At 43.0% G+C, this 22,179-nt stretch overlaps 1 protein-coding gene across 1 annotated transcript in view; it reads right to left on the minus strand.

Annotated features, from left to right (window-relative positions):
* Positions 1–22,179, minus strand: part of pdgfd (platelet derived growth factor d) — a 365,062-nt gene that overhangs the window by 320,039 nt on the left and 22,844 nt on the right. The window contains exon 2 of the mRNA XM_069891208.1: positions 1,521–1,582. The gene's annotated coding sequence lies outside the window, so the exon portion shown is untranslated. The remainder of the gene's footprint in view (positions 1–1,520; positions 1,583–22,179) is intronic.

A 22,179-nucleotide genomic window follows, 5' to 3' on the forward strand; every position in this document is an offset into this window, starting at 1 on the left:
GAGGCAGTTTTTCAAATAGGTTATCAGCAAAGAACCCTGTGGATGGAAGGGCCTGTACTGTGCTCTAGATTTCTATGTTCAGTATAAAGCAGCAATAAAGATGAAGGTGACAGAAAACATGTGGAACCATGTGAGGATGGGCATGATGAGTCTAAGGAGCCAGGCGGGGAGAGGAAGGGTGGAGTCAAGAGAGAGTAGCTGGTGGGTGATAGGTAGAGGAAGAAAAGAAAGTTGTAGATATAGCCCCGAGGGGCGAAGAGAAGGTGGCGGTAGAGACAGAGACAGGAAAGTGAAAAATGAAGGTACAAGAGACTGCAGATTTTACATTAGATTTCACAAGTGCTAGAATGTTCTGAAGAATTAATGGGAATTTCTCACTGCATTTATGGTGATGGATCAAGCCACTTAGCCCAACTTGTCTTTGCTGCTGTTTCTATCCATGCATGACCCCTAGCCTATCTTTTGAACATAACCTTCTCTCTCATGCACCTTGTAATCTTTCCCCTTCCATGAAGGACTATTTGCCCTTGTCTTCACAAATCTGACTTCCAGCAGAGGTCACTGTACAGTAAAACTTGAATTTGGTTTTATTTCTTCTGGATCAGCATTGACTAAAACTACTTTGTTATACCAACCAGCACATTGATGAACTGGGCACAGATGAGCTAATTGTTCAAAAGATGTTGGCCGTGCCATGGCTCAATGCACTACAGTGCAGACTTAAACAAAGTGAATCTTGTAGATTATTTTACTGTTGACAATGAGTGTCCAGACTATGCTTCAACAGTAGATAGTTCCATGTTCAGGATCTCTAGCTTGGAATCACTAAGATGTAGTATGAGTTTTGGTCTCTCTGGTTAAAAAGGCAATATAGGGATGGATAATTCTCCTCTTTGGTCAACAATATGTAAAGAGATAAAATATTAAAGATATGCATGATTAGTTCCAAAGAGGAACCCAAAAGAGATGAAAAACATTCTCCACGCTGCTTGGTTCCTGCTACTTCATACACTATTCCATCATACAGACAGAATTCATGTCATTGTTCAGAGGATCTCATTCCCTGTACTGCATTGCATGTGGCTCCAAACTTTACCAACGTCTGAAGAGAATTCTCTTCATAAGTACATGAAAACATAAAGGGGTTTTGTGGGGAGGGGTGGGGGGGGGGGTAAATACGTAGGATAAGGAACATTCTCCCGCATTAATGGTTGTCTACTTGATTCAAACTGCAAAACTCTCTGCAACTTGTTTCAGATCCCTGCATGAAATTTCTTTTCTTGGAGCTTCCTCACTTTTCAACCTATCATGGGATTTTGCTGTTTGATTCTTCTTTTGAAATCAGTGCTCAGATTTCTAAAAGCATTTCAACAAGGAAGACATCAAATGATTTTCCAACACTGAGCAATGGGAATATATCAGTGATTGCTTATTGTTCAGTATTCTGGGGAAATCACAACAAATGATTACTTAAACAAAAGTTGCTTTTAATTATCTTAAACATGAAAACAGAATCACACCTAGAAATTGAACTGCACTTCTTCAAATCGGGTTGGGATAAAGACTTGGGTAGATCCTGAATCTGTTTTGAAAGAACAAAAGAAGTCTCACATTAAAACTTCATGAAACTTTCAATGTTTCTCAGAGTTAATCTTGTGGATATTATTAATCCATTATACATCAGATAACATGCACAATATAAAATAATTTGTTAGATGAATAGGTGCTCCTCAACTTGCATTCTGACAAACCCATCATAAATCCAAAAATTTACAGATATATCTTGTATAACACCAACAGTGCTGTATCTGTCCCCACACTGATCCCACTGCCCCACTCTCTTCTGACAGCGCTGTATCAGTCCCCACACTGATTCTACTGCCTGCTCTCTCCCCATGGCCCTGTATCATTCATACATTGATCACAATGCCCAGCTTTCCCCCACCAAGCAGTATCGGTCCCCATACAGATCCCACTGCTCTGCCCAATCCCAACAGACCTGTATCAGTCCCCACACTTTCCTCATGGCCCTGTATCAGTTACACATTGATCGCAATGCCCAGCTCTCCCCGACAGCACTGTATCAGTCCCCACAATAATCCTGCTGCTCTGGTCTCTCCCAACAGCGCTGTTGCTCTGCAAACTTTCTGACTGAACTAAAAGAAATGATTGACCAAGGAGACTACAAAGAATTCACCTTGGAGGAATTATCAATGATTATTGTAAAAATCAACGATGCTTGTGATTACCTCTATTTAACCTTATTACATGAAAGTAAATAACTTCTTTGGCTTGGCTTCACGGACGAAGATTTATGGAGGGGGTAAAAAGTCCACGTCAGCTGCAGGCTCGTTTGTGGCTGACAAGTCCGATGCGGGACAGGCAGACACGGTTGCAGCGGTTGCAGGGGAAAATTGGTTGGTTGGGGTTGGGTGTTGGGTTTTTCCTCCTTTGCCTTTTGTCAGTGAGGTGGGCTCTGCGGTCTTCTTCAAAGGAGGTTGCTGCCCGCCAAACTGTGAGGCGCCAAGATGCACGGTTTGAGGCGTTATCAGCCCACTGGCGGTGGTCAATGTGGCAGGCACCAAGAGATTTCTTTAGGCAGTCCTTGTACCTCTTCTTTGGTGCACCTCTGTCACGGTGGCCAGTGGAGTGCTCGCCATATAACACGATCTTGGGAAGGCGATGGTCCTCCATTCTGGAGACGTGACCCACCCAGCGCAGCTGGATCTTCAGCAGCGTGGACTCGATGCTGTCGACCTCTGCCATCTCGAGTACTTCGACGTTAGGGATGAAAGCGCTCCAATGGATGTTGAGGATGGAGCGGAGACAACGCTGGTGGAAGCGTTCTAGGAGCCGTAGGTGATGCCAGTAGAGGACCCATGATTCGGAGCCGAACAGGAGTGTGGGTATGACAACGGCTCTGTATACGCTTATCTTTGTGAGGTTTTTCAGTTGGTTGTTTTTCCAGACTCTTTTGTGTAGTCTTCCAAAGGTGCTATTTGCCTTGGCGAGTCTGTTGTCTATCTCATTGTCGATCCTTGCATCTGATGAAATGGTGCAGCCGAAATCTGACCGTTTTGAGTTTTGTGTGCCCGATGGAGATGTGGGGGGGCTGATAGTCATGGTGGGGAGCTGGCTGATGGAAGACCTCAGTTTTCTTCAGGCTGACTTCCAGGCCAAACATTTTGGCAGTTTCCGCAAAGCAGGACGTCAAGCGCTGAAGAGCTGGCTCTGAATGAAAGTAAATAACTAGTGCCATCGTAACATTGAAAAATCGTAAGTTGGACGATCATAAGTAGGGGAGAACCCGTATAACTGTGCAGTCAACAGCTTTTAATTGCAGTGAGTGAGTTAGCAAATTATTTGGCAACGTTGCTGTATCTTAATTGCAAGCAAAATTTAATTTATAACTAAATGCTCTTTCACTCATTTGAATTCTTTTTGATGCTAAATATCTCCCAAGCTATTATTGCATGCTTTCATTTGTATCTGCAACAATAATCAACCAAAGGGGGAAAGTATTCCCCTGGATTTTGCAGTCATTAAGGCAGAAACCAAAATATCACAAAGTTCAAAAACTAGGAAATCGATGATTATTTATAAATCCATATAAATTTGAAATGAACAAATGACATGCAAATAAGTAAAATAATTCTTTTGGGAAATTGTTAATAAGTAAATGGAGCTTAATACATTATTAAAGTCTTATTTCTACATCTTTGCAGTTAAGATGAACAGTTACCAGATTTTATTTATATTAAGAATAAAGCACAAGTATCTGAAGTTCTAATCTATTCATTGATTTGTAAATATTATAGTGGAGGACATCCTTAAATAGTGCAGCTTTGGGAGGATTAAGTGATTGTTGATTGTATCTTCTTGATTTCCACATTGAACTGTGAATTTGTGCATTTCAAATATTTACAATTTTCAATTAAACATTAAAGACAGTGTTTATTGACCGGTTCTTCCATCTTCAATAAGATTAATGGTGTCAGTTATAACTAAGGTTGATGTTTAGAAACCATTGTGAAATTATAACCTCATGAGAATAACTTTTTTTTCCCCTGGAGAACAAGGAAACATCCAGACTTTTAAAAATATAAACAATAGTACCAAACAACCTCATCTCCATACTCTGTAATCCGTCTCAGCATCTCTCTCTCTCTCTCTGCTATTGGATCCATGCCCTCTGTTCCACAGGTCACAATCAGTGAAGATTGGTGACAGCACCTCCTCCACAATCATTCTCAAGACTGGGGACACCATAAGGCTGTGTACTCAGTCCTCTACTATATTCACTGTACCCCCATGGCTGCAATGTAATTGGACTCTCAAAATAGTAATATTATGTTGCTTTTGCTCTCTAACAACAGATTTCTCTTTGTAACTGCACTTTTGTACTGTATTGTCATACCATGCCAACTAGTCTGCTTGCAAAATAACCTCAGTCATTGCATCTTGCAACATGTGAAATATACTTGAACTTGAGGATTTAAACAAAGGGCATTTTTGAGAGAGGCAATTAGTTGGCCAAGTCTTTCCATCGTTTGTTTTTTTTGGGTGGGAGAATTGGGAATTGCAGAGTATTAATGATGACAGATCACCCTCTTGACTTGTCACTGAATGTACATAATGTGTATAAAGCAGCAAGATTGTGGAATATGCATTGAAAATTCTTGTTCAGAAGAATACAAATGGCAGGGACATTGACTTCCCAGTGCATTGCAAGGACTCAAAAAAAAAACCCTCACCCCACCAATAATCATTGAGCACATTAGGTTTAGACATTTATGTATGGAATTTTGTCAAGTCCAGAAAGAACTCTTCCATGTAATTTGCTGTGGAAGCTTTTTGTATATTTGTCTTCACATCCAAAGAGATCAAAGTTTTACACTGAGGAGCTTGGTGGCTCAGGGATTTATTACATTTCTCCATCCATATATAACCATCCAAATTGGGAAAATGTTGAAATCTGTGACACTTGTCTGAGCCCCAGCTACACCTACTCTTTTGTCGGGTATGTGGGACAGTTCCTGTTTCAATTGTACCCAGGTACCACTCCCCAACTCTTCCTTTTCTACATCAACTCCTGTATTGGACAATTTTATTACATTCCCTACTGACTTCTATCCTGCCCTGAAACATACCTGAATTGCATCTGACACCTGCTTATGCCTCCTTGACTCTCTGTCATTATTTCAGGGAACAAACGATCCACTGACCCTCATTTGAATACACTTTTTCCCATTCTGTCTCTTGAAAGGACACCATCCCTTTCTCACAATTCCTCTGCCTCCACTGGATCTGTTCCTGGGATACCCAAAATGTTCTCTTTCTTTAATAAATATGAAATCCTCTTACTGTTACTGATAAAACCTGCACTTAAATCTCTTCTATTTATCATGCATCCACCTCGACCCAGGCAGAACAAGGGCAGAGTCCCTCTGTTCCCCACTTTCCACCTCACCAGCCTCCACATCCATCACACACTTCCACAAACTTCAGTATTTCTGAGACTCTCAAGTCTGCTTTCCCTCCCCACCCACTGTAACTGTCCTTGAGTCTTTTTCCCCCCCTTCCCCCACCCCCCCAAAAAAATTCCAGGGCCACAAACGGACATTCCAGGTGAGCCAAGGCTTTACATGTCCAACCTGATCTACTGCATGTGGTGTACCTGGTGCATCCTCCTACATCAGTGAGGCCAAACCCAGATTTGATGATTACTTTGCCAAACACTGCAGTCTGTGGAGTCTAAACTTGAGCTTCCTGTTGCCAACTAGTTTAACTCTCCTAAACCATTCCTACATGACGTTTCTGTCCTTGGACTTGTACATTGTCAGGATGAGGAACAAAGCATCACATGCCTCCAGCTCAGCCTTAAACCCAAAGGCATGAATATTATTTTTCTACTTTTCAATAGCCCCAATCCTTGTGTGATTCCACTGTTCCCATCTGTTGTTTATCTACTCCTGTACACTTTTTTCTTTCTAACTTTTCTCTCCCACACCATTCTAAATGGATTCTCCCTCTACCTGTTTCTCCGGCTCTCACGCCTTCTGTCCTGTATTCTATTCACCTCTGGCCCCTCCCCAGTTTTTACTGACCATTTCTACACATGGATGCTGTCTGACCTACTGAGTTCCTCCAGCAATTCTTTGCTCAAGATTCTGCCATCTGCTGCTTTTGTGTTTCTCGAGATTTTGAAATGTGTTTGGGTTTAGTTTTTTTTAAAGGGGTGAGTTGATGAAGGCATAATGCTGGATTGTGAATCTGAACTTGATGAAGGGTGGTTGGTATGACTGCACAGGAATATTGCTGCTGGGTTTTGGGGTCCTCTGGGCTTGTAACAATATCAATACACCATTGTAAGACAATAACCTGGATTATGCATTAAGAATAATAGCAAGGCTCTCACCATTAGTGAGATAGTAGTAGTTAATGGACTAGCAGCCACATCTCTAACCCAGAGGAACGAGTTTGAATCCCAGCATGGAAATTCAAAAGTATTTAAAAAATGAGTGGATCATTTTTTGAAAAGCTAATTCAGTTGCACCAACCATAAAATTTATGGATTGTCTTATAAGCTCATTTGCTTCTTAAAACCCTCCAAGGAAGAAAAACTCCCATCCTTCCCCAGTCTGCCCAGTATATGTTTTTTTAATCAGGCAGTCCTTCAGTGCAAGGCAGCCACAGAAGCAATTAAAACATTCGTTATTGACATTTACTGTAGGATGAACACTTTGCTAAGGAACTGGTTGATTCCTGAAACAGGGGCAATGAGAAAGAATCAAGGAGAATGAAGGGCAGATATGATGGTTGATAATGGTGTGACACAAGCGACAGAATACATAATGAGATTCTTTCTTCTTCTTTCTTCTTTGGCTTGGCTTCGCGGACGAAGATTTATGGAGGGGTAATGTCCACGTCAGCTGCAGGCTCGTTTGTGGCTGACAAGTCCGATGCGGGACAGGCAGACAAGGTTGCAGCGGTTGCAAGGGAAAATTGGTTGGTTGGGGTTTGGTGTTGGGTTTTTCCTCCTTTGTCTTTTGTCAGTGAGGTGGGCTCTGCGGTCTTCTTCAAAGGAGGTTGCTGCCCGCCGAACTGTGAGGCGCCACTGGCGGTGGTCAATGTGGCAGGCACCAAGAGATTTCTTTAAGCAGTCCTTGTACCTCTTCTTTGGTGCACCTCTGTCACGGTGGCCAGTGGAGAGCTCGCCATATAACACGATCTTGGGAAGGCGATGGTCCTCCATTCTGGAGACGTGACCTGCGCAGCCACATATGAACATGTTGTAGTGGCCCGAACCATGCTAAACAACAAACTGGCTCATGGAGGTTTGAGACGGCAAGAAGAGTAAGCCATGAAGTACCAAGCTTGCTGACAATCATCAGAGATGATGTAATTTCTGGGCTCAGCATCACATAAGCCATTAAAAATGCACATCAGAGTTGATCAAGGCAGCCGATCTTACTCAACAACGTCACATGGAGAGTTTAGTTCATCATTAAATGACTACAGTGGTGACCCCAATTGGCCCAAATGGCAATTTGGATCCAAGACGACCGAAGAAAACATTCAGAACATGGTAGCGTTTAAATTGCTTACCTTTTGGACCTTGCAGCTTATGGTCTGGTTTCAGCAGACAGAAACCCAGTTCCATGTTCAAAAGTTTACAATGGACACCACCAAGTACTATTACGTGGTCAGTTCATTAGACCAGGACACGGTAGGAAGGAATGTCGATTTCCTGAGTCAACCCCCTGAGAATAGCAGGTACAATACCATTAAGCCACGACTGATTCGCACATTCGGGGCTGTCCTGCTGCGAATGAGCAGCCAGGCTCTTACGAATGGATGCCTTGAGTGACTGAACACCAACTGCCCTTATGAATGAAATGCTGGTGCTAATTGATGGCCACAGGCCCTGTCTGCTTTTTGGGCAGTTGTTCCTGGAGCAGATGCCTGATGACATTCACCTGCACCTGGTGAATGATGATGTTGACAACCCTTGTGAACTGGCTGATATCCTCTGGCAAGCAAAACAACATTGCAGAGCCACTGTGGATTTAGTAGCTACATTATGTCAGAGCGCTCCATGGGTCAATGCTCCAGGACGTAGGGGAGCGACAGCAACTGTGGATGACAGTTGCTATCATCAGACTTGGGGTCCTGCGGCCCACCATTGCCGCCTGCCTTGCTCATACCAGGGAAACAGCTGGTCTGTTCATCACTAGCGTCTGCGCGCCATTGAGACAACCTCCCCTACCTATGGGACTGGCATTTGGGTTGATGTTTTCTGGTCGACACAGGAGCGAAAGTCAGTGTGTGCCTCCTATGGGCCAGGACACCCATAATGGAAAGTCTGGACCATCCCTTACAACTGTTAATAAAAGCAATATTAGAACATATGGGGTGTGGACTATTACACTTGAATTCAGCCCTCGTCAATTTGTATGGACAATCACGTTGGCTGATGTATCACAACCTCTGTTAGGCAGAGATTTCCTATGAGCTAACTTTCTATTAGTGGACCGAAAGGGAAAGCAGTTAGTTAACTCCAAAACATTCAAATTCCTCTGCTGTTATGCCCAAGCATGGGGTCTTACATATCCCCATGAGATGAGCACCGCTGAATGCCAGGGCACACAGACTACCTCCGGACAAGCTACAAATCATGAGAGGAGTTCTGTAAAATGGAGGACATGGGCATAGTCTATCACTCAGACAGTCCATGGGCATCTCCCTTGCACGTGGTGCCAAAAGCTATATGAGGATGGTAAACATGTGGAAATTCTCACTGGTTAAACAATGTCATGACAGCTGACCAGCGCCCTTTACCACATATCTAGGATTGTGCTGCAAATCTGGACGGTGCCAAGATATTCTCCAAAATTGACCTGATGAGGGATATCATCAAATTCTGGTCCACCCTGACGGTGTCCTGAAGTCTGCGATCATCACATAATTCGGCCTTTTTGAATTTCTATGTATGCCTTTCAAGTTGAGAAAGGCTGCACAGACTTTCCAGTGACTTATGGACTCTGTGGGTTATGGCCTTGATTTTGTATTTACCTTGACGATATTCTGATCACCAGCCGCTCTTGTCAAAAGCATGGTACTCACTTACATCAACTATACCAACAACAAAGTGACTACAGCCTGACAATCAATCTGCCTAAATGCCAGTTTGGCCTTTCCTCCATCAATTTCCTCAGCCACAGAATCGATCAGCATATAGTGATGCTGCTCCCTGCCAAGGTGGAGGCCATAGGTTTTCCAGGCCAAACATGTGAAAGAACTCCAAGAGTTTGTCGGCAAGGTAAATTTTTACCATCAGTTTTTGCCAATGGCAGCCCAAATAATGCGACACTTTTCTGACTTCTTTCCAGGCAACCCAAAGACCCGAACTGGGATGAGGAAATGACAGCTGCTTTTGACAAAGCCAAGGAAGTGCTGGTCAATGCGATCATGTTGGTTCACCCTCAACTTAATGTGCCCACAGCTATCACAGTTGATGCATCAATCATGGCTGTCGGAGGCATAACAGAACAACTGATCAAGGGCTAATGGAAGCCATTGGCCTTTTTTAGCAAGCACTTGAGACCTCCTGAGCAAAAGTACAGTGCATTTGACAGGGAGCTGCTGGCCCTTTACCTGGCCATCTGCCATTTCAGGTACTTTCTCGAAGGGAAAGATTTTGTCATATTCACATACCACAAGCTCATGATGTTTGCCTTTGTTAAGGTTTCAGAACCATGGTCAGCAAAGCAACAGAGGCATCTCTCTTATTACAGAAAATACCACATTCATTTGGCACATGCGGGAAAAGAGAATCATGTAGCAGATGTGCTATCCTGCACATCAGTCCATTCAGTACACGCATGGTCTCCAGGTATAGACTATGCAGCTCTCATGGCAACACAGCAGGAGGATGATAACATTATGGCCTACCATACTGCAGTATTTAGTCTTAAGCTGCAGGATTTGAGATTTCGACCTTCAATGGCTACAATTCTATGTGATGTGTCCACAGGGCAACCCTGACCAATTATTCCTGTTGCTTGGAGACGATGAATATTTGTTGTGATTCATGACATGGAATATCCTTCCATTTGAGCACCCCACAGCTTGTAGCAGGAAAATTTGTATGACACAGACTATGGAAACAGGTTGCACACTGGGCCAGAAATTGTGTACAATGTCAGACCTCAAAAACACAGCAGCATATAAAAGCACCAATCCAATTTTTCTCTAGAACATCACGAGGTGCCAGGTACCTATTGACAATGATCAATAGGTTTATGAGGTGGCCGGAAGCTGTCTCACTCTCAGACACCTCCACCACGTCATGTACCAGAGCGTTTATCGCAAACTGGATGGCTCATTTTGGATTTCTGGTGGACGTTACCTCAGACAAGAGGGGCACTATTCACATCAATGTTGTGGATAGTCATTCAGAGACTAAGGGAGATGTAATAAAATAAGAGATTATTTGAGACAAATTGAATTACTGGTGTTAAAGGAGGATGAAAAGATAAGACTGTCTGAGAATTTTTCAGAAAAAGAATTTATGAGACTCTAATGTCTCTACAGAATAATAAGGTGGCAGGTGAAGATGGTTTCACACCAGAATTTTATAGAGTTTAAGTAGCTATTAATACCTATATTGATGGCAGTATTAGGTCAAATGAAAGAGGTTTATGATCTACTTGAATCTTTTAAAACAGCATTAATAACTGTAATTCCAAAAAAAGGAAAGATTGTTTACAATTTTCTTCATATAGACCTATATCATTATTGAACACAGACTATAAAATTGTATCGAAGTTATTAGCTAATAGGCTAGTTGAATTTTTGCCAAAATTAATAAATTTAGATCAAACTGATTTTATTAAAAATCGAAAAGCAGCAGATAACAGTTAAAATTTTAAGTTTGGTAAATATAGTACAAAATAGGAAGATTTCTGCGGTAGCAATAGGTGCAAAGAAAGCATTTGATCGATTGGAATGGGATTTTTTTAATTTGAGACACTTAATGCTTTTGGGATTCCAAATACTTTTATAAACTAGATAAAGGCATTGTATGATCAACCAAAAGCAAAAGTGATTATGAATAAACAAATCTCTCAACCCTTTTTGCTTGAAAGGTCTTATAGAGAAGGTTGTCCATTATCACTCTTTTTGTTTGCATTAGCGATTGAACCATTGGCAGAGGTAATTAGAACTGATAATGAAATTAAGGAATTTGAAGTAGGTAATAAAGAACATAAAATTAATTTATTTGCTGATGTTATAGACCAGAAATATCTTTAAATAAATTGAATGAGAGATTAAGAGTATGGGTTAGTATCATGTTATAAAATGAATGTTTGTAAAAGTGAAGTAATGCCTATGGTGGATATGGATTACACTCAATGTAAAAGATTGACAAAATTTAAATGGCAAAATTAAGCAATTAAATACTTCGAAATTAAAATGAGTAGAAATAAGTAATTTGTTTAAATTATTTGCCATTGGAAGAGATTTGAAAAGATGGAAAGATTTACCAGTAACGTGTGATTTACCAAGGATGAGTGAATTGTATTAAAATGAATATTTTTTCCAAGAATAGAATATATACTTCAGTCATTGCCCATTCAAGTTCCAGAATTTTTATTTCGAAACTTGAATAAAATAATACGTGAATTTCTTTGGAAAGATGTCAAGAATTAGTTTAGAGAAATTAATGTGGAAATTTGATCATGGTGAACTAAAACTACCAAATTTAAGAATTATTTTACAGCAGCTCAATGGAGGTTTTGGTCCTCCTGTTATCAATGGGATGAAAAACCAGCTTGGATTCAAATTGAAAGGAATAAAATTGGTGAAACTATTCTGGAGTTAATTTTGTATAAATGGAATAGTGAGACATTTAAAGGAAGTAAAGATTTTTCCATACTGAAGCATATTTTAAACATATGGAATAGAATTCATATTGAAAGAGGAAATAAATTATTAATTACCAAAAATGTTGTTAAAACAAAATCAACTTCTTCCTTTAACTTTGAGTAATTCTTTTTTTGATAACTGGTGTAGTAAAGGTTTACAGAGAATAAAAGATTGTTTCCTAGGATCTTTTTTCTTAACTTTTGATCAATTAAAAATAAATACAATATACATAATAATACAATTTTTGCCTATTATCAATTAAAAATGTATTTGAAAAAGAGACTGTTAGCAGATTTGAGACTCCCTAAACAAAGTCAATTTGAAGATATAACAGATACATTTGTTGTTTAGAAATTTATTACCATTATGTATATAAAATTACAAGAGACTGCACAGAAAAAAGATTTATATAAATCAAAAATCCAATGGGAGAAAATTTAAATATACAAATCAGGAGGACATATTGTCAAAATTATGTTATGAAAGTGTAACAAATACAATAAATGTTAGCTATCAAATGGTTCAATATATTTCTTTCATCAATTGTATTACACTCCACATAAATTAAATGGACTTGATCCTAATTATTCAATAAGTGCTTTCGATGTGTGAAAGAAATAGGGACTTTTTGCATTCAGTGTGGTCTTGTGAAAAAGTGGAAAGATTTTGGAATGAACTGAGTTTATTATTAGGGCAAATTATGAAGATAAAGATACCAAAGGATCCAAGAATACTTTTACTTGAAGATATCTATGAAATAGATATAAAATTTAAATTGGACAAATACCAAGAAAAATGTTTAAGTATTGTAATAACGTCTGTAAAGAAATGTATAGCGATATTATAGAAAGATGATAGAGAAGTGTTATTAAGTAGATGGTATAATAAGATAGAGATTCCTGGGATCTGGTCTTGGCTATCATTTATTGCCCACACCTACCTGCTGTTCTTTAGTTCAAGTTGCATAATTCTGGGTAGGTAAAGCCCCGGTCCGGGCAGAAGCGAGAGGGAGGCGGTGGCCCCGGCCTCGGCAGAGCGAAGCAGGCGGAGGTCCCGGTCCAGGCAGAAAGAAGGAGGCAGCGGCCCCGGTCCGGGCACAGGGAAAGCAGTGGCGGCTCTGGCCCCGGTCCGGGCAGGGGGTAGGCGGCGGCGGCCCCGATCTGGGCAAGAGCGAAGGGGAGGCGGCGGCCCCGGCCTCGGTCGAGTGAGGCAGGCAGAGGCCCCAGTCCAGGCAGAAGTGAGGGGGAGGCGGTGGCCCCGGCCTCAGTCGAGTGAGGCAGGCGGAGGCCCTGGTCTGGGCAGAAGCGAGGAAGAGGCGGTAGCCCCGGCCTCGGCAAAGTGAAGCAGGCGGAGGCCCTGGTCTGAGCAGAAAGTAGGAGGCGGCAGCCCCGGTCCGGGCACAGGGAAAGCAGCGGCGGCCCCGGCCCCAGTCACGGGCAGTATGGTCTGACCTAGGAGGGGAGGCATGCCCCTCCAGCCTGGGTAAGAAACCTGCATAGGAGAAGGCCACTCCGATATAAAACCTACGACCCAAGGACCTCGCTGCCATGTCCCAGCTTGCTTGGCCACGGCACACGAACCATGAGTGTAAAGGGTGGGGCCAGTACTGCGCACACTGCACTCCACCTAAAAGCTCCTTTGCGCAGGCCCGATGACATATCCACGTCCTCCCCCTCCACGTCCTCCCCCTCCACGCCCTCCCCCTCCACGCCCTCCCCCTCCACGCCCTCCCCCTCCACGCCCTCCCCCTCCACGTCCTCCCCCTCCACGTCCTCCCCCTCCACGTCCTCCCCCTCCACGTCCTCCCCCTCAAAAGATGCTTACAAACTCAAGCTAGCATGCTGGAACATCAGAACCATGCTAGACAAGGCTGACAGACCTGAACGTCGGTCTGCCCTCATTGCACATGAACTCCTCAGACTTGACATCGACATAGCCGCTCTCAGTGAAGTCCGCCTTGCAGACGTAGGCAGCCTCCAAGAACGCGGCGCAGGCTACACAGTCTACTGGTCTGACAAGCCTATTGATGAATGACGCCTATCTGGTGTAGGCTTCATGGTCAAGAACTCCATTGCCTCCAAATTCGAAAACCTCCCGACAGGCCACTCGGACCGGATCATGTCCATGCGACTCCCCCTTCAAAACAAGCGTTGCATCCCCCTCATCAGTGTCTATGCTCCAACCCTCCAGGCGGAACCAGCAGAAAAGGACAAGTTCTACACTGACCTGCGCAAACTCATTCAACGCACCCCAACAGCCGACAAGGTTGTCATTCTTGGCGACTTCAACGTTTGCATTGGCAAAGACTCAGAAACCTGGCCAGGAATCCTGGGCAAGCATGGTGTCGGCAAGTGCTCCTGTTGGAGCTTGTCATTACAAACACCCTTTTTCAGCAGAGGGACAGCCTGAAGACTACCTGGATGCATCCCCGATCCAAACACTGGCACCTCCTGGACTACGTCCTTCTGCGAGAAAGAGACAAACGAGAGGTGCTCCACACAAGGGACATCCCCAGCGCGGAATGCCACACTGACCACCGACTGGTTCACTGTAATCTCAACCTTCACTTCAAGCCAAAGTCCAGGAACAGTAAAGCCCCCAGAAAGAGGTTCAATATTGGAAACCTGCAGTCAGACGAAGTGAGAGGAAACTTCCAGGCAAACCTCAAAGCAAAGCTCGAGGATGCAATCCCCCTCACGGACTCGTCCCCTGAAACCCTCTGGGATCAGCTGAAGACTACCATACTGCAATCCACTGAAGAGGTACTGGGCTTCTCCTCCAGGAAAAACAAGGACTGGTACAACGAAAACAACCAGGAAATCCAGGAGCTGCTGGCAAAGAAGCGAGCTGCCCACCAGGCTCACCTTACAAAGCTGTCCTGGCCAGAGAAGAAACAAGCCTTCCGTCGCGCATGCAGCCATCTTCAGCGCACACTCCGGGAGATCCAAAATGAGTGGTGGACTAGCCTCGTCAAACGAGCCCAGCTCATCGCGGACATTGGCGACTTCAGGGGTTTTTACGAGGCTCTAAAGGCTGTGTACGGCCCCTCACCCCAAGTCCAAAGCCCACTGCGCAGCTCAGACGGCAAAGTCCTCCTCAGCAACAAGATCTCCATCCTCAACCGATGGTCAGAACAATTCCAATCTCTTTTCAGTGCCAACCGCTCAGTCCAAGAATCCGCCCTGCTCCAGCTCCCTCAATAGCCCCTAAGGCTAGAGCTGGATGAGGTCCTCACCCAGGAAGAGACATATAAGGCAATTGAACAACTGAAAAGTGGCAAAGCAGCAGGTATGGATGGAATCCCCCCAGAGGTCTGGAAGGCTGGCGGCAAAACTCTGCATGCCAAACTGCATGAGTTTTTCAAGCTCTGCTGGGACCAAGGAAAGCTGCCTCAGGACCTTTGTGATGCCATCATCATCACTCTGTACAAAAACAAAGGCGAGAAATCAGACTGCTCAAACTACAGGGGAATCACGCGGCTCTCCATTGCAGGCAAAATCATCGCTAGGATTCTCCTAAATAGAATAATACCTAGTGTCGCCGAGAATGTTCTCCCAGAATCACAGTGCGGCTTTCGCGCAAACAGAGGAACTACTGACATGGTCTTTGCCCTCAGACAGCTCCAAGAAAAGGACTCTACATCACCTTTGTTGACCTCACCAAAGCCTTCGACACCGAGAGCAGGAAAGGGCTTTGGCAAATACTAGAGTGCCTCGGATGCCCCCCAAAGTTCCTCAACATGGTTATCCAACTGCACGAAAACCAACAAGGTCGGGTCAGATACAGCAATGAGCTCTCTGAACCCTTCTCCATTAACAATGGTGTGAAGCAAGGCTGCGTTCTCGCACCAACCCTCTTTTCAATCTTCTTCAGCATGATGCTGAACCAAGCCATGAAAGACCTCAACAATGAAGACGCTGTTTACATCCGGTACCTCACGGATGGCAGTCTCTTCAATCTGAGGCGCCTGCAAGCTCACAACAAGACACAAGAGAAACTTGTCCATGAACTACTCTTTGCAGACGATGCCGCTTTAGTTGCCCATTCAGAGCCAGCTCTTCAGCGCTTGACGTCCTGTTTTGCGGAAACTGCCAAAATGTTTGGCCTGGAAGTCAGCCTGAAGAAAACTGAGGTCCTCCATCAGCCAGCTCCCCACCATGACTACCAGCCCCCCCCACATCTCCATCGGGCACACAAAACTCAAAACGGTCAACCAGTTTACCTATCTCGGCTGCACCATTTCATCTGATGCAAGGATCGACAAAGAGATAGACAACAGACTTGCCAAGGCAAATAGCGCCTTTGGAAGACTACACAAAAGAGTCTGGAAAAACAACCAACTGAAAAACCTCACAAAGATTAGCGTATACAGAGCCGTTGTCATACCCACACTCCTGTTCGGCATCACCTACTGCTCCTAGAACGCTTCCACCAGCGTTGTCTCCACTCCATCCTCAACATTCATTGGAGCGACTTCATCCCTAACATCGAAGTACTCGAGATGGCAGAGGCCGACAGCATCGAATCCACGCTGCTGAAGATCCAACTGCTCTTGGTGCCTGCCACATTGACCACCGCCAGTGGGCTGATATCGCCTCAAACCATGCATCTTGGCACCTCACAGTTCGGCGGGCAGCAACCTCCTTTGAAAAAGACCGCAGAGCCCACCTCACTGACAAAAGACAAAGGAGGAAAAACCCAACAACCAACCAATTTTCCCCTGCAACCGTGTCTGCCTGTCCCACATCGGACTTGTCAGCCACAAACGAGCCTGCAGCTGACGTGGACATTTACCCCTCCATAAATCTTCGTCTGCGAAGCCAAGCCAAAGAAAGAATAATGAGATATGAAATTGTATACCTTTTGAAAAAATTACATATTTTAATGAAAAAGAGTTGAAAATTTTAATAGTATTTGGAAACCATACATGGATAATTTTCCGTCCTTCCATCTTGCCCACTCCTCTTAATTAGTAATTTTTTATAACAATTAATGATTTTATATGCTAATATTATTATATATTAAATGGTAGGTATTTCTTTTCTTTCATTTTCTTTCTTTTGGGTGGGGGGTGGGGGATGCAGAGGGAAGAATCTTAGAATCAGAATTTATTGTCATGAACATGACATGAAATTCGATATTTTGCAGCAGTAATCTCATGGCAAACATTGCTATAAATTACATTTAAAATAAATGCATAAAAATGTAAAAGTACTTTTATATGATTGGCTCTGAATATTTGATTAATGTTTTATTCATTTTTTCCTTTAATGATGCAAACAATTAATAATTTTTTTAAAAATGTTGTGGATCGCACTATCCCGGCTACTCGACACACATTTGCATCACACCAAGGTGTACCATCCACAATCCCATGACCTTGTGGAGAGATTCCACTGCCATTTGAAGTTGGCCATTATGGCATGCCTCAAAGGCCCTGAGTGGATGGATGATTTGTTTTGGGTGATGCTGGGCATTCATATGGTACAAAAAGAGGATCTGGCCACGTTTTCTGCTGAGCTGGAGTACGATGCGCCTTTTACTTTTCCTGGAGAGTTTGTGCCAGTCGCAATTGGACAGACAGCGTCACCCGCAGCATTCCTAACACAGCTGCATGAGAAAGTTGGCACCTGTTCCTACATTGAGGCATGATTCAACCACTTTGTACATCCCAAAAGGCCTCAAGGACTGCGAATATGTATTCATACAACAGGGCATGCATCATACCCCTCTTCAGCACCCAAACGAGAGTCCTTTTAGAGTGATTCAGCATGACAGCGTTAACCTGTGTAGTGGACATGGGAGGAAGGCAAGAGACAGTCACGATTGACTATCTCGAGCCAGCACACGTGGACTTGCAGCCACCAGTGACGGTTGCATGCCCACCAAGGAGAGGATGTCCACCTAAGTAGACAGACAGGGTGTGTACACAATGGGATCATCACCTAACACCAGTTCGAGGAGGCATCCTGAAGTGGGCTGAACAACAAACCAGCTCACAGAGGTTCGAGTTGGCAAGAACAGGAAGCCCTGGAGTACCAGATTTGCTGCCATTCGTCAGAAATAATGTCATTTCTGGGTCGAGCATTGCAAAGGCTGTCAGGAGTAAGGGTGCTTTAAAAAAAGAGTTGAATAAGACAGTCGATCTTACTCATCTACAATGCCTGAAGAGTTTAGTTTGTCACTAAATGACTACAGTGTCTGAGTTAAGTTTCATCCCTTCTCGCAAATGTATTAGAGCACACTAATTTGAGACATTTTGCTGCTGTGCAAGCACTTTGATATTTTGAAATCTGTCCATTTAAGAGTGCTCATGGTCCCACAACAAATGACATAGTTGGCAGAATCCAGGTCTTCAAGATCGACAGGTGTCAGATCAAGTATCAACACCAGCAGAAGGGAAAATACATTTACACAGCCATGCAAGTGGGAAGTTACATTCAACACAAGGAAACTGGGCAGTGACCTAAAAAGATGAATCTGTAGGGTCTGTAGCATTCAGAGGTGGCACCATGTAAAATTAGGTTCCTAGAATAACAACAGAGCTTGAGTGAGCTGGGAGAAATGAGTGATTAAATAATAAAATGGCCAAGAGTCCCATCTAAAGACAATAACCATTAATCATGGCCAGAATGGATAAAAAAGGACGATGTGAAATGCAATGCTTAAGAATGGTTAAGCCCTACAGAAGCTATGAAGACAAATATAAAATGTTGCTGCAATAAAGGTTGGATCAGAGTGGATGTTTCAGGACCATAGACTCGCTTTATTTCATTTCTTCAGTTTAGGGACTCTAGATGTCAGTAATAAATATTCTCTCTCTTTCTCTCTGAGCAAACACACCTGGACCTTCAGTACAGCACGATAACAGGCCATTTCAGCCCACGAGTCTGTGCCACCCAATTTACCTACAACCCCTGTACATTTTGAATGGTGGGAGGAAACCAGAGCCCCCGGAAAAACCCACGCAGACCTGGGGAGAATGTATGAACAGACAGCACGGGATTTGAACCCCGTTCCCGATTGTAGAAGTTTGTTGTCAGAAAACAGACATCATGTTTCTTTTGGTAAGGCAATACCTTTCTACTACTTTTATCTGACAAGAGTGGCGTGATTTCAGCACTGCGTATATCACTATACTAAGTGCTCTCGAGCACCCACTCAAAGCATGCTTACACATCAGAGGTACTTATACCATTCTAAGCACTTAAATATATTATTCAGTAGCAAAGTTCAGCTGCACCATCATGTGACTTGATTTCCTTACGCAGCTACTTCCATCTGATAAGCAGTTTCAACTCCATTCACTAACTTCTGATTTCCTATTTTGCAGTCCAGTTTTAACCTAAACATACTCCTTATAAAGGAGTTGCTTTGTTTTTACTTCGTTTAAAGACATTCTGCAGTTGATACAATTTTATCTGTTCTTGTCACATCAGTAATTCTGTTCAAATTATTCTTCATACAGTCTTGTAAATGCATTTTATCAATGAACATTATCACAATTACTGGCGCTGTAACGCTATTGCACTAACTGCTATGCCAACCATGCTGCCCAACACAGACTCAATCGTATTTCCTTCTTTCTCTTACTCCACCTCCGTTTATTCACTTTATTGCACTTTGATTCCACAAGAGTAGTTTGGGTCTCATCACCAGACTCATGGGTAAGGGTTACCTGCTAATGTAGCTTCCTCCAGAGTTCTGCTAGCTCAGATGGAAATCAACCCCGTCAATGAGACTGACTTGCAAATGGGGCTCATGTAAAAGACAATGTATGTGGTAGACTCCAGTACAAATTATACCTAGTCCCACATTTCGGATTCATATTTCTATTTTTTCCAGTTTATATCACCCATTCATTTACTCCAAGATAATGTTTTGGTGAGGATCTATCATAATGGCACTATTTAAAATATGCCAACAACCCATTCAAATAAGAGCCACGGTTCAGCATCTTTCACCACTGTATAATTATAACTAATCAGCCAACCACTGGAGGAGAGTGATACCTCACAATCACATTTCCTCAACCAATGAGGATTAACATGAGATGCCATCTGATTGATTGAGGAACCTTCAAGTTTATTTATTCTGCTGCTTATAGCATCACTGATCTATCACAAGAGTCACATTGTAAATTACCTCCAGGAACCATCATTTCCACAAATCTTGCAGTAAATACGTGGACAACTATGAATATCATGAATGGTAAATGACATTTTCTCATTGCTGACTACAAAATCCACAAACAAATTGGCTGTTATGCTTCCCTCATAATGCATTTGGTTACCTCTTACTTTGCTCAGGGCCAAGTATTACCCAGGTAAAAGGCTCATACAAAGCTTCACATTCAAAAAAAGGGAGGTCCTCAAGAATGTCAGCCTGCAAGTGATTCCTCTGAGGAAAGAGGAAGCTGCCTAGATTTAATGGGATGCAGAACATTGAGTAGTGGATCTTAGTTATTTCTTCATTCACCAAAGACCAGCAATGCAAACCAGCTAGAGTTTCACATTCAGCACCAGTGGAACTGTTCCATTCAAAACATCCTCCTTTTAAAATAATCCTTCCACTTATAAAACACTTGATTATGTCAAAATGTCTTTATGGACTTCACATAATATGAACCAATTTTGAAGAGCACTGACTCTCGTGCAGGCAGATGGCAGCTCTCTGGGTGAGAGCTGACAGAGGAATGAGCAGCACCCTTGTGGGTCTATTTTATGAGGCTAATTTTAAACCTTAAAGGACTTCAGTTTTGGTTTGTAAACTGAAATATTTATTACCCTCCAAGATCAATGATTTTGATCCTCAATGCAGACCATCCTATAGCCAGTTCTGATAAAGTGAGCCAAGCTAATTTTCCAGCGTATCACTACTTGCATTTAATTTTCTTTCAGAACTGGGCAAGTTTCCATTTTTGGATGTTATGTTTTTTAATTAATTCAGAAGATCTGAGCTTTGCTGACAAGACCATCAATTACTGCCTATTCCTTTCAGTCCTGAGGGTAGAATTGAGCCAGTCAATGTGGTGAAGGCGCTGACATTATATTTAGATGAGGAATTTGAGGATATTGATGGACAATGATGAGGAGCAATTATACTTTTCCAGATCAGTGTGATTTGTGACATGGAGGAAAATGTGAAAGTAGCAGTAACAGCTGCCCTTACTTAACAAGTTGGTAATCTTTTGTTAAGGGTACAGTCAAAAACACATTGATGAGTTGCTTCAATTTAGACATAGAATTGTTCACATTGCATTTGCAGGGCATTGGTTTTAATGGGAACAAGATGGCAGTGCCTACGTTCGGCAGTGGCCACAAGGGGTGCAGAATCCAGGGGAACAGTGGACCAGTGCAGGGCACCAGAGACAGGGATAATGCCTTCTGTTGGGAAGCAGAGGAGATGACCTGAGGGACCTGCATGGGCTGCAGGCGACTTGAGGTTGGGGGACCTGTATGGGTTGTAGGCTATTGAATACTGGCTCATGAGAACCAGGTATCGAGAGGGTGCCAAGGGCAAGAAGGGCTCCCAAAGAACCTCGGGTGCTAAAGGCTTCCTGATCGTATAGAAGGTTTGGATCTGGACCTCGACCAGTAAGTAGTCTGTGCAACTACAGAGGTTGTGGGAGCACTGAAGGTGAATCATGAACACTCAATGACTCAGAGAGACCTTCTTTTCCTTCTCTTTCTCTCGTACTGTAAGGGGCAATACTAATGGCGACTTTTTGTCTACCTTATGGCAGGCTAAAGTCCATCATGTATGTTACTTTTTAAATGTATTATTATGTGACATTAAAAGGAACCTGAACACAGATTTCAGCTACTGAACAGGGTGTGACTGGACTGCTTTGTCTGGAGGTGTCAAACTTCTTGAGCACTGTTGAAGTTGAACCCATACAAGCAAATTGAAAATATTCTTTAGTTAATAGAAGGGTTTTGAGGAGTCAGGAAGTGAGTCACTGTACATGTGATGCCTAATCCTGACCCACCCTATAACCATAGTACTTATGTGGTTGGTCTAGTTAAGTATTTGGTCAGTGGTGAACACTAAATATTCATATAGGGGAACTCGCTGAGATCAAAGGGAGATAGATGTACTTCTTGGCATTTAACTTGTCACCAAAAAGAATAAAGGCAGAGGTTCAAGCTAAATTTCTGAACAAAAGTTGACAGAATGGTCTCATGCAAATCAGTAATTGAAGCAGAATCCAAAAAGGATTTCATGTGGAAACAGTTCATTTTTTTT

This window comes from Narcine bancroftii, chromosome 7 (genome assembly GCF_036971445.1).
Source record: "Narcine bancroftii isolate sNarBan1 chromosome 7, sNarBan1.hap1, whole genome shotgun sequence".
Lineage (NCBI taxonomy): Eukaryota > Metazoa > Chordata > Chondrichthyes > Torpediniformes > Narcinidae > Narcine > Narcine bancroftii.